Raw genomic sequence first — 14,608 nt, forward strand, 5'->3', positions numbered from 1 at the left:
TTCCTGCGGTTTATGGACAGAGAGCGATGGGAGGCGTATGAGAGGGAACAGACCGTAAGCACCTGGGAGGAAGGTGTGGGGTTGGTCCTCAGCTACCTGGAGGCAGTTATAAGTGGAACAGCAGCCCAGGTAGCAGGTCCACCAGCAGAGGAAGAATGCCTGCTGTCCCCGTCTCCACCAGCAGAGGAAGAATGCCTGCTGGTTTTGCCTCCACAGCCCAAGCGGGAGGAGCCTGAGCGTCCACAGCCCAAGCGGGAGGAGCCTGAGCATCCACAGCCCAAGCGGGAGGAGTCTGAGCGTCCACAGCCCAAGCGGGAGGAGCCCGAACGTCCTACGCCTGAGTGGGAGGAGCCCGAACGTCCTACGCCTGAGTGGGAGGAGCCCGAACGTCCTACGCCTGAGTGGGGGGAGCCCGAACGTCCACAGCCCAAGAGGGGGGAGTCGGTGCGTCCACAGCCCAAAAGGGAGGAGTCGGTGCATCCACAGCCCAAAAGGGAGGAGTCGGTGCGTCCACAGCCCAAAAGGGAGGAGTCGGTGCATCCACAGCCCAACAGGGAGGAGTCGGGGCGTCCACAGCCCAAAAGGGAGGAGTCGGTGCGTCCACAGCCCGAAGAGAGGGAAGTCGGGGCTTCCACAGCCCTAGGACCCAAGCTGCCAGCAGAGGGAGAATACGTGCTGGTTCCATCTCCACCAGCAGAAGAACAATGCCTGCTGTCCCCATCGCTGCCGTCCCAAGAGCCAGAAGGGGAGGAATTACAGGCTCAACCCCCTGAATTTTTCTGGGGGGGAGAAGGGCAGGATGCTGGTGTCCCCCAGCAGCCTCTATTTATGCTGCTGAAGAGAGCACGGCGCACACCAGCCCAGCCGCCACAGCAGAGGGAGCCAGCACCGCCACAGCCTCCCTCTGAGTGGCCAGCATCAGCCCCATGGCCTCTGCCTCCACCGCAAGGAGCAGAGCAGCAGGAGCTGCCTCTGCCTCTGCCACCTCCACCGCTTCCTCCACTAGGAGCAGAGGAGCAGGAGCTGCCTCTGCCTCCACCACCGCCAGGAGCAGAGGAGCAGGAGCTGCCTCTGCCTCCGCCACCACCACCGCAAGGAGCAGAGCAGCAGGAGCTGCCTCTGCCTCCGCCACCTCCACCGCTTCCTCCACTAGGAGCAGAGGAGCAGGAGCTGCCTCTGCCACTTCCAGGAGCAGAGGAGCAGGAGCTGCCTCTGCCTCCGCCACTGCCAGAAGCAGAACAGCAGGAGCTGTCTCTGCTTCCCGTACCTCCACCACAGGGAGTACGGTGGCCGGAGCCCCAGAAAGGGGAGCTGTCGGCCACGAAGAAGGGGGAGGAGGTCTGGAGACCACCAACCCCAGCAGCAGTTTCGCTGCCGGAGATCGTGGGGGAGGTCCGGAGACCTGCTCCCACTGCAGCAGTTTCGTTGCCGGAGATCGTGGGGGAGGTCAGGAGACCTGCTCCCACTGCAGCTTCTTTGCTGCTGGAAGTACTGTGGTCGGAGCCCCACCAAAGGGAGCTACCGGCTACAAAGACAGGGGGAGAGGTCAGGAGACCAGCATCCCCCGCAGCAATTTCGCTGCAGGAGTGGACCAGCATGCTGTCAGCCGTGCCACTACCGGCAGGGGTGCTGACAGCATGGCCAGCCATGGGCCCACTGAAGCCTCCCTTCCCAGCCCGAGACTTTGTCCTGGACTGCTGGGTTTTTAAGGGGGGAGGTGGCCGTTGAGGCCATGTGTGCTTTGCACAGGGGGGGGTATGTGTGGCAATTTGCCCCGCCCCTGTGTGCATATTATGTGTTGTATGCGTGCGTGTGTTAATGTTGGTGTATATTCATTGGTACACGGGATATAAACGGGTCTGTGTTTCACGTGTATTTAAAAATGTAGATTTGTATTTAGGCACGAGGAGGGCACAGATCACTTCACGTGCTGGTTAAATGTAATATGTGAGCACGGGGTTGCACGTGCTGGGATTCAAGTGAATAATTAATTAGTAATTGAATCCCAGCACAACAGTATATATAGATGCACACTTCTTTCACTCAGGGTTGGGTGTTCGAGAGTGGAGAACGGGTGAGAGAGAAGGAGAATGTAAAGTAAAGGAAAATAATAATCTATAAGTGTTTGTACTCACCGTGTTTGTTTGTCTCTCCGTGCACCGTTTGTTAAGTGTTTAGTACGTTTTGTTTGTCTGTTTATTTTGGCGCAAGTGCCGTGTCCAGTGTTTTTGTCTGTTCAAACCTTTTATTTTCTGTTCTGTTTATTAAATGCTGAGCGAAAGCATTCGCTCAGCTTCACCAAACTCCACATCTCTGTCTGTTTATTTCCTGCTTCTGGTCTGACGCCACCCACTCCGGTCGTCTTTGTGACAGTCCTTTATAAATGACATTATGCAAATTCAGTGAATATCATGAACACTATCACTGATTTTATACACATTGTGATCATCTCTTTTATAGGTGCATGCCAAAGGTTTTTATGGCAGGCAGATTACCTACAGCAGTCCCTGAAAATAGTGATAGCAGTGATGCTAGTGATGGTATTTCAGATGAGGAAAGAATAGAAGATTCCTATGTTCTGTTTGAACAGTCAAATAATGGCAAAGAGAAAAGCAGTGAAGAGAGCCTAGTTGAAAATGATGATGAAGAGTCACTACCATCATCATTCTATGTGGCTAATAACAAGCCTTTTTGGAGATACAGTGTCTGCACTCATTACCCAGCTCCCCTTTGGAAATGTAAACTTCCTCAGGTAGATGAAGTGCATTCTCCTAATTTGTATTTCAGACATATGCTCACAACAGACGACATACAAAACATTGTTGAACAGTCAAACTTGTATGCCCTTCAAAAGAAAATCAACTCACATTTGCAGTGCACAATGAAAGAGCAATTTATTGGAGCTACTTTTTACATGTCCACTTTTGGACTCCCTAGAACTTGCATGTTCTGGAAGCCAGAATGTAGAATCCCTCAAATTGCTGATGTCTTGTCTTTGAAGAGGTGGGAACTAATAAATGCATATCTTCACTTCAATGATAATTCTATCCAGATAGCAGCTGAAGACGACCCAATTATATCATTTAATTATAGCATTTGACCTGTTAACCCTGGAGTGGAATGGCCCTCCAGGACTGTGATTGGACACCCCGGTTTTACATCTATAGACAAAATAGTCTTGAATTCATAAGTGTCATTGTTTCAAGTTATGGATAAGACCTATTTTGTGAAAACAAATAAAACTTAATAAAAAATAACATCCAATTAAATGGAACACAAAACTAATGAAATTGTGTAAGTTTTAATACTTCTATTTGTGTTTGAAATGGGACGAAATAATCTGTGGAAAGAATAAAACAAATACATACCTTTGATGGAATGTATTTGCATTTGCATTTATGAATTATGGAATACATTTTCCATGTATCAAACTAATATTGCATCATTTCATTCTTGTGTTGGAATTATTCTTTTAATAAAATTATTAACTGTAGTTGCACATTGTCATGTATAAATGACACTCATCCTAAAAAAAGGTCAAAGGTCAAATATGTAATATTTAGGTATAAAATGAATTATTGGGTACAATGAAGTCAAAATACCAATTCATAGTTTGTGCAATAGAGGGTTAAACAAAAAATCTATTCATCGCAGACTATACCAAGACAAAGGCTTGTCATCCCACTGTGTTATATAAACTGGCTGAATGTTTTTACAATTGTATTACATTCAGTTTTACCAATGCTTTTTTGTACTTTCAAAATATTATTACAAATTGTGCTGTACATTTTAACAATAACTATTTTATGAGTGATGATTTATTTTTCATTTTTCTATAACTTTGCCTTTGTGTGGTTTTCTCTCTCTCGCTCTGTTTTTTAGGGGAGGATAAAGCGATTCAAGTGAGATTACTTTATGGTTTCCTTGCCTTTGTGATCCTCACCATCTTCCCTATAATTCTTCACTGCAATTCCTGGAAATCAAATAGTAAAGGAAAACAGAGTGAGGAATAACTTTACAATACTTTATTCTATTACAATGTATTTCATAATTTTTGAGTACCATACCCCCCATCATTACTTAAACACAATAGAGCTGTCAGTACATATATATATATATATATATATATATATATATATATATATATATATATATATATATATATATATATATAAAACCTATAAATACCTCCAATGTTTGGATTCAAACACAGGCTCCCTTGAGAAAGATATGTACAACATATCGAAACGTTGGGCAGCTGGCTCTTTGAGCTAAAAATATATATATATATATATAAGAGAAACAGCATCTGTAATTGACAAACCCAGGACTGGAAGACCCAAAAAGCTGTCTAACAAGGATGAGCAATACTTGAAGATGATATCCTTAAGGAATAGAAACAAGACAAGTATTGAATTGACAACAGAACTGGCAGAAGGCAAAGGTGTTGTTATCCATCAAATCAACAGTATGAAGGTCGCTCTTGCAATCAGGACTTAAAGGATGTGTTGCAGTAAGAATACCTCTGTTAAGAAAGGGGAACAAGACTAAAAGGCTAAAATATGCACAAGAACACAGAAATTGGACCATGGAACAATGGTCAAAGGTGCTTTGGACTGTTGATGGATGGACAACGACACCTGTGCCAGTTCTGTTGTCAATTCAACGCTTGTCTTCTTTCTATTCCTTAAGGCTATTATCTTCAAGTATTGCTCATCCTTGTTAGACGGCTTTTTGGGTCTTAAGTCCTTTGTTTGTCAATTACAGATGATGTTTCTTAATTATGGTTCGGATACCACACCTTGAAAATCGAGTGATGCGAGCTATTTCACTCAATGTTTTTCCTTCTTTGTGCAAGTCAAGGTTGTTATAATAGTAGAAAACACTAGTGGAGGCTTTGAGTAAATTGTTGATGCTCATAATGCATCAGAGTAGAACAATGCAACATGTCTAAGACTTTTGCACAGCTGTATAGATAGATACTGTAGATAGATAGATAGATAGATAGATAGATAGATATGGATGGGAGGACAGACATGTGCTTCCATACAAGCGCTTCCATACAAGCCCGGATCCTTTCCTCTCAATTTCAGAAGCAGTTTTCTAGATATATGTACAACGGTAAGGGAGATGTACAGACAAATGCACTGCAGTCTCCATGTATTACCACATATATAGCTCACAGTCTTTATATAAAATGCTATCATTTTTGAATAAGCAGTTCTCTAGCTAGATACACAGATGTCAGTTGCCAGAGATAACTATTCCTTATGGGTATCACAGGATTCAGCGATATTGGTATTGGTTTTAAAATATGGAAAATGTGTATTTTCAAACAGGGACTTACTTGGAGATGAAAATGAGAAAAAAGGAGAATGAACGTTTCATCGAGGAGCAAATCTGAACACATGCACGTTTTTGTCATTCGGGACTGAGCTTACAATTCAGGAAGAGATGAGGTGTTTCTTGCTCACATAATACCATTACAATAGCTGTATTCTTCTTTCAAAATTAGCCTTTACCTTTGCAGTTGGTTTCTCTTATTTATATATATATATATATAATTATTATTATTTTTTTATATAGACAACTATAAAACTATAACTCAGCAGACCAAACCACATAGCTGGTAGTAATAACCATTTACTTTCGTTCTTGCAACACAACACACTTTAATACCTACATCAAATAAAACAATACAAATAATGATAATAGAAATAACATACAATAATGAGCTGCAACTCACCCTGTAGGAATTACATTGCCTGTGTTATGCATTATAAATTATGCATGAGAAATCAACCAATCACCTTTAAGGATTTTTCAACATTCCAGGCCCTTATCTTGGATGTCATGCTGTGCATCGTTCTAAAAACAAACAACCTTTTTTTTTGTTGTTGATAGGAGTTCCTGAGGACAATATCATTTCTGTATTTTCTAGTAAGTTCATAAGTTGGACAGCAATCAATTTAGAATATATTATTGCTGAAATCTAAGAAAGCTATTGTAATTATTGTAAATAGTATTGTAAGCTATGAATTTAATCTAAAACCACTTCCACATGTGATCAGAGTGGTTAAGCTGATTTTTTCAATAGCATTGGCTTTTTATATTGATGCTATAAATTGTTTAAGTATTATTGTATTGTTTTCAGTGCATGTGAGTTCAATGTAAGTTAAACATCTACTTAATGTTTTATAAAGTTTATTTTGCTTTTTTACTGCCCATTGTTAATGAATGTGTGATTACTGTTGACTGCTGTATCTCTGTATTTCCCCTTACTGTATTATTGCAAATAATTATACATTTGTATTGTTTGTGTACCACAATTAAAAGATGCCTTTGTAATCTGTAATCAGTTATAATTAATCTGTAATCATTCCTCAGTAAACCATTTTTCAGGCTCACTGGCATTTGGTAAAATACTTCTTGCCACTGTATATGCTGTGATTCTGGGACGCCAGAATCACCGTCGAGCCCTCTTGAGGTGTCATGGGCTAGTAGACAAAACCCAGAGGATGGAAGGTGCCCACTTGAAGACCCCAGAGATGTACCCTACTTCGCTCAATCCAGACGGCTGTCATGGTGATGCGCTGGGGAGACCGCACTGTGGTTGATCCCTGGAGCCAGCATCGCAGCCGTTGTGTGTGCTGATGCGCCAGGGAGACAAATAAGCTGATCCCTGGAGCCAGCATTACACTTCAGCCATCAACACCAGACAGAAGGATATCTACATCATCATATGGAAGGAAACGCAAATAGATGGAGACACAGATGGATCACATTAGTTTACTGTAAAGCTACGTCTTAGTTGGTGCTTATCTTGGCGAGAGCCGGGTTCAAATCAGCATGAAGTTTTAACATCTACTCTCTTGTAATAGAAATCAAGCAGCATGTTCAATACTATAGCTGCATTAATCTATTAAATAATATAGATCACATAATAGCTTTTGAATGGTGCATTTGTTCTTAATTTCCCCTACAAAATGGGGTTCTGTTAGTGATTGGTACCACTTTGAATGCACAGTGCAGTTATTTCTCCGTCTGACATCAAAAAATGCAAGAGGGGCAATGTAACTGCCCATACAGCTTCTGAGCACTGCCAATGAGAAGAGGTTAAAACCTCATATGTGTGTAACTGCCCGTACAGCTTCTGAGCACTGCCAGTGAGAGGAGGTGAAAACCTCATATGCGTGTAACTGCCCATCCAGCTTCTGAGCACTGCCAGTGAGAGGAGGTGAAAACCTCATATGCCAACAAGCCTGGCTCTTTGGCAGAGTGACACAGGTTCTTCTGAAGTACAGCTGCAGGGTTTAAATATTCTACTGCATGTGTGGCAAAAGCATCTTGCCATAGTAACAGTTCAGCAATCTGAGGCAAAGGAGGGGGATTTATCTCAGAACAGAGAGGCATGTGGGCTTCTGGAGAGCCCATTAAAGTCTAGTATTGCTAACCCTTTTTTAATGCTGCAAGACCGGAAGACACCCCACGCTTGTTATGAAAGTGTCAAGAGACAGCTAGGGTAGCATGTAGCTGAGTGTCTGTGGTTTAGCAGACCTACTTTAAGAATCTACTGGACTTCAGACCCAGCTTGTTTCAATTCTCAATGCTAGCAGACCCTGCATGTTATATTATTGAAATGTATTATATTTTTAAACTATAGCTAAAAGGCTCAGGTTGTAGCTAGACAAATCAGTACTTACGAATCACTATTTATTTTGACTGTGGTTGCCGTGTTATAAATAAATACTGAGTTTCCTGAAGACTGTAGTTACCTGACTGTAGTTTTTTGTCTCATTTATTCAAAGGGGTCAAGAATCACCTCAGCATTCTTATTAAAACCCCTCTTAACTGTAGTCATGGACTGGGTTCATTATAGATCTATGCACATACTGTTCAGATATGTAAGAAAAGATACAGTAACATTTCATTTGTCTTAATCAATGATCCTAAAGCAACTGTCAAACGGTCGTAATAATTTCTTGAATCAGCAGAGGGCCCTGTTAGATCAAACTATTGAGCTTCCGGGGTTACTAGTGCCATTTTCCAATAAAGCGACATCTCAGTTTTTTTTTTCTTTGAATTTACCATAATTATAAATACATAACAAGATTTTTTTTAAATCCCATAAAAATACAATTTCAAGTACAAATTGAATAAAATTCACACAGTAAAGTCTCTTTAAATATTTGCAAACAGGGATATACTTGGAGACGATTTGGTAGAAAATGAGAAAAAGGGAGAATGAAATCTTCAGAGGAGTAAAGTTCACCACATGCAGTCAGAGCACCAGTTACAGACACAGCTTCAGACAGTGGCAAGTGTTTCACATTCAGGAGTAGTAACATGTAGTAATGGGCTTGCTGTTTTATTAATGGATAGTTTTAGGCCTGGTTACACACAACCAGCCCCTACATTTATAGAAATAACTAACTAAAAAGTCACTGTTTCAGTGCGTCAGCAGCGGAATCTATGAGTGAGTTGGAAGGAAAATGAAAACAATACAGCCACTTCAGACAGCCTGATTAGGTACTGTACCATAAGAATCTCATGTTCTATTATTATTTCAAAATTATAAAGACAGGCCAGATTCAAAGGAGGATGGAGTCAGAGCCTAGCTTTAAAAGTGTAAGCTATGACGTTGTGTTCTGGATATGATCTAGGAATTCAGGGTGAATTCCTCTAAACTATCGAGATATCTGATCAACAGATAATTGTAATGAGCAATCTGTCTTCAAGTGCAGTAGTACCCGAAATATTATTCATTTACTAGCAATGCAGAAGGGCGTTGTGCAGCATTTGTTCTTCATTTCACCTTACAAAACAGGATTCTGCAAAGGTGACTGGAAACACTGAACCACCTTGAATGTATTTGTTGGAAATTATCTTAGTTTTTTTTATATTTTCCTGGAAACTGTGGTGCAATTTAAACATATTTAAAAAGGAATTCTTACTTAAAAAAAAATAAAAATACAAAGCATTGTTCCATTTCCTCATGCATTTCTGTTTTCTTTGCTCAAACCATATTTATATGTGCACATGATACCCTGAAATTAGTAGAAGACACCAGGGGTGTTTTTGCAAAATGGGAAGATGAGGAAATAAAATAATGTTGAGTGCTTGGTGGTAAGCTGAGCTTGGTTTCAACATGATTTCTCTGACGTATGTTTTGAGAAGCTACTGAAAGACACAAGCCAATGTAAGGTTATAAAAAGATCTGTGTCTTGTTTCTCTTTATCTAGGTTTAGTGGAAACCGAGAGTGGCTTTGGGGTGGTTGATAAGGAAAACCAACCATTCAAATAAAGAAAACTTTTAATAATAGTGTGATGTGCATGTTGGTCACATTCATTTAGTTCCTGTTTAGGAGACCTATTTTCATCAGCGATATTTAAAGCTTTGGTCTGAACTCTGCACTGGGTGTACAATGGCAAAACTTAAGGAATGCATTCCTTTTGGGCTCATCTTGGCTGTTCCTTTAATTGCTTATGGTAAGCATTTTTTTTAATATTTACTTGATGTGTTTTGAAACAGACTAAAATAAGTTAAATATGCAATTACATATGTGAGATCACGGTATTCCTATTTTATTCCTATTTTAAGCATTCAAAGATTTGCCTTTGTATTATTTAAAAACAACAGTCTTCATCAAACAAATTAAAATCATATTTTTCAGGACTGTTTTTATAAGCAGTTGGGAAAGGTTTTACAATTAACAGTAATTTACTTAAAAGCAGGTTGAAATAAAAAAGTGAGGCAATGTCTCCAATCCAGTTAGTGTTTTAGGGGGATGTAAATGCAAGCAGTGCAAGTGTTGGTTTGATAAACACATCATCAGTAATCGATAAATAATTAAAAAAAAACACATAATTCGTAATTTAATGTCCAATTACTATGTATCCATACGAGTAATTACAGATGAACTAATGCAAAACAGTTGGGGGAGTGTGTTATGCTATGTAGGGTATGCTTTTATTCCTTGGTTGTTAGACCTTGAAGCTCACAGAAGGTTTGTTGTCTCTTCTATTGTACTGTTAGTTATCTTCACGTGTATTTATTTTAGCAGAAAGCTGTTCAAGTCAACATCAGTGCTGCGGATCCTTGGAAAGACAATCAAATACAGATCACTTCAGACAATGAACTTCACAGTTTAACAGTACTGTTATATGTTCAGTTGGGTTATTACCACTCACTGATAAGATTAGAAATGTTCTGTTGCCAGACATCAGCTTTTCTAGAAAAAAAAAGAAATACATTGTTAGATCCATCGTGAAATGTTCATTCTGTCAGTAAAGTGCCTATATAGGTCTAAATATAAGTCACATACACTGTGTTTTAGCTAGTTCTCTTGTGTTTTGTATGACAACAGAAACCACTGATGGAATATTTTGTTATTAAGTAGAGTTGGGTGTACATTGTGCTGAATAAGAATTGTGTTAAAAACGAATTGCTTTCACATTGTGTAACTGACACATTAAAACCAAGACTGCTGGCACATATATCTTTTAAATCCCTTCTTTCTTGATCAGTTGCTGTCTTCTCATTCCTTTTGTTTACAACGGCTGCCATTCTGTGCTGATATTCATTCAGACACAACCTGGTAACTTTCTAAAGATGGGGGTTTAGTTTCTCAAAGAATTTTACTCCAGATCACATTAACATGGTTCTTAAAGAAAAAAAAAAAAAATGTAGTCAATAAAGTTACCAAAACAGAAATAAACAACACAGATATTTCATTTAGGGGTTTGTAAGTCATCCGAAGTTATTTCATAATTGTTTAAGAATCCATTTGTGTTTTTGTTTTTTTTGAAAAAAAAAAAAAAGTATAACAATTGGGAATTTTCTGTAATAATGTTATTTTAAAAAGTGCTGCTTTCAGGGCTATGTGGCTTTGGCACATCACGTTATACCACAACAAAAACTCTTAACTTTACTTCTAATATCTTTTTTGTTTCAGTTACTGCAGAAAATATAAATGTGCCTGTATATGGAGCCCTGGGGGAGTCTGTGTATCTGCACTTCAATACGACCTTGAACAGCAGTGCTGAGGTGCAATGGAAGTGGGGAGTCAATCGCCTTGGTGTGTTTAAGAATAACAGAACGGCCTTTGATAATCCTTATAAAAACAGGGCTGAGATTTTTGCTAATGGAACCCTCAGACTGGACAGAACTCAGAAAAATGATTCAGGAGATTACTCTATGGATGTGTTTAATACTGATGGAACTAACATATTTAAGGGAAGCATGCAGGTTTATATTCAAGGTGAGTTGCCACTTCTCAAGTTAAACATGTCTTAAACGAGTGCAGAGATAAATACCTTGATTTCTAATGTTTTAAGAGAAATTGAAAGTATTATTTTAAACTATGTCAAAAAAGTATGGTGTGTTATTTTAAAAAGTCAAATTGTCATTTAAGGATGTATTTTTCAGGAATGTATATGATAAGAGAAGTACCTAACAGCAATAATAACAAATGGTTAAACATTTTATAAGGAAAAGTCCTTTAACATGTGTTTTATCTTGGAAAGATATTTATAGTAAGAGGAACAACGGCTGATCTTGTACCTTAACTGAACTTTGTGAGAAAAAAACAAACAAACAAAAAAAAAAGAGGTGCAATTCCCAAAGGGCACTTTTACAAGCTATGGCATTTTGTATAGATATACAGTAGACACTCGTGCAGCCCTAAATAAAAACAACATATCAGTAAAACAAAAAAAAAATCTGTATACCAAATTATGATGAACAATGATCATATCTACACACTGTACCATGCTAAATGGCATTGTCCCTTTAAGAAAGTATAAATGCTCAGCAATTAGAGTCAGAAGACTGCGAGCATGGAGATAGAGCCTGGATTTAAACTCCAGCTAACAATCGGTACATTTACTATTTAGAAATCTTGTCATAAACTCCTTTGAGATTTGAGAAACCTGATTTGTTGTTTTCTGATCTGAGGACCTACAGTATAGAACAGCAGGTAACTGATCTGTGGATCTCTATGGGTGCATACAAAAAAGTAAGATTAGACGTAAATCTGAATTATGAATTCATTTATTCATGAAAAAATACAATATGTACTGGAGAAGGTACTGTATATTCTTGGATATTTTTTAAAAAGGGGGCAGGGTTAGATGTAAATACATGTAAGTACCTTTCTATACAAATTGAATGGATTGGAAACCGGCTTGTCACTCAACCTGATATTACCTCAGCAGTGAAAATAGGGAGAGGCAATCCATAGCTTTCAGGCTTTGTTGTACTGTTCAAATCTTTTTATTCCTACACATCCTTCAACATTTATCAAAAAGTACAGGGTTGATAATCATCTATTGTTTTAACATTAAGTGCCATATAGTAGATGCCTAGAAAGCAGATAGATTCAAAAGTAGATAGATTCATTTCCTGATTTGTTTAAATGTGAACAAGAGCTGCAAATGGGAATGCAAACCTGTAGCATGTTTGTCTGTAGTGCCAAGGGTCAATAATTCAAATCCAGACCACAGTAAATGTAAAAATAAAATATAATTAATAAAATGCATCACAGTACAAACTTGTTTCCTATTGCATTTGAAGTGAATCACAAGTAGGTCAAAATAGCCTCTGTTTTTACGGCAAGCCAAATGATCATTTAGAAATTGCATTTTAAGATATCTTGAGGTATTTAGAGATATCTGTAAATCATTTGCAGATATATTGAAATTAATTTGAGATATCTGTAAATAAATCATTTTGAATATATCTTCATTTCATTTTGAGACATCTAAAAATGAAATAGAGAGATCTCAAATTGATTTACAGATATATTTAAATAATATGTTTTGCTAGTATGGTAAGCCAAACTGTCTTTTAGATATAGCTCTAAATAACTTTCTGTTAATTTAGAGATATCTCTAAATTATTTAAAGATATCTCAAAATGATGTCCTGTTTATTTAGCGATATCTGTAAACCATTTAAGATATCTCAAAATGAACAGGAAGTTATTGAATCACCTCGTTTTGATTTTCCACCTAACATAGATTATCTCTCACACCTTCAGTATAATTCTTATATATATATATATATATATATATATATATATATATATATATATATATAATGTATATTTTTTAAAATGTCTAATTTATTGAAAAGTATACTAGTTTAATGTCCAGCCACATTGCGTGTGAGGATGCTGCTCTTGGAGTTTGGAGACTGCTAGCAATACTGTAAATTTAAAAATAAAAAAACTGACCAAATATCTGTGCAACTGTTGCCATTCACTGAGTTTCAAGTTTTGAAACTTGCATTACAAAACCTATTTGCTTTCTACATTATCTCAATACGACAAACACTTTCGTATATGAAAAGACGTTGCTATATAGCCTACTGTACCTGTTGCTTATGTGCATTTGAAAAAACAAAACAAAAAGACGATCCATTACAAAATGATTCAGTACCATTTGCCAGTCAGCTTCCAGTTCTAGTGGGTTTCTAGGAGATGGTAGATGCCTGCTGGAACGTCACAGCACCAACTGTCAGTGCGTTTACATGACAAAGCGTTTTCCGAAAACTAATGTTTTAAGAAAACTGAATCAGAAAACCGATGTTCTTAAAACGTCACTTTTCTGTGTTTACATGATTAACGATAGAAAGTCTAATTAGAATTCACATGGATTGAAGTTTTCGGAAAACGCAGGATATTTTCGCATGCAAAGTACTGTAGTACCCAGAACGATTTGAACAGACAGGACATTTTTTCTGCTACTAGAACGGAGACCAATCCAATAACAAGTGCTTTATCGAAGTGTCAGGTCTTAAATTCAAAGATTACTATCCTATACCTCTTTACAGATTCCCCACAATGTGCAGTCAGTCTTTCCAACAGCTCATCCTGTTCTATATTACCAGTTTCTTTTGCAGACATTATTTTAAATTATCACGTAATTTTAAAGCTGGAAAACGTGCTTCAGTATGGGCTATTAAAAAAATTCATACGGGCAAATATTACTTAATCCCAAACATTATTATTATTACTATTATTTATTTCTTAACAGACACCCTTATCCAGGGCGACTTACAGTCGTAAACAAAAATACATTTCAAGAATCACAGTACAAGTAAGATCAGATAAAATACAATGACTTCGGTTCTAGCAAGTACAATATGACAAAATACGATTCAATAACGGAGCAAATAGCTCCATGCAGACTGACATTATTATTTTCTGTTTTCTAAAACCACGTGCAGGAATGAAGGTCAAAGTTTGCACAAGTGCAGTACGCTATCAGAATAAGTTTTCCGAAAAGTGCGTTTACATGATATACATTTGGTTCGTTTTCGGAATTGAATCGGAAATTTCTAGGTGCTGTTTTCCGAAAACTGACCTAAGGAATATTCCGATACATTTTCCGAAAACTATGTTTACATGACTTTTGATATCGGAATTCTTATGCTCATGTAAACGCACTGTGTGATTCAAACTTAAAAAGCAACCAGTTCTGTACACTCAACTACCAAATCAACCAATCCTGTCAGCTCTACTCATCAACAACAACAAGCCAAGCAGTGTTGCCAGATCACAGGGTTTCCCTCCAGATCCAGAGGAGTCGTAGTTTTTCAACTCGTA

General features: G+C 38.4%; 1 long non-coding RNA gene across 1 annotated transcript; it reads left to right on the top strand.

Annotated features, from left to right (window-relative positions):
- Positions 1-3,826: 3,826 nt before the first annotated feature.
- LOC131699614 (uncharacterized) lies at positions 3,827-6,355 on the top strand. The gene is made up of 2 exons (XR_009308216.1): positions 3,827-4,002; positions 5,340-6,355. It is a non-coding gene; the product is annotated as an uncharacterized LOC131699614 (long non-coding RNA).
- Positions 6,356-14,608: the final 8,253 nt, after the last annotated feature.

The sequence above is a fragment of the Acipenser ruthenus genome, chromosome 23, assembly GCF_902713425.1.
Source record: "Acipenser ruthenus chromosome 23, fAciRut3.2 maternal haplotype, whole genome shotgun sequence".
NCBI lineage: Eukaryota > Metazoa > Chordata > Actinopteri > Acipenseriformes > Acipenseridae > Acipenser > Acipenser ruthenus.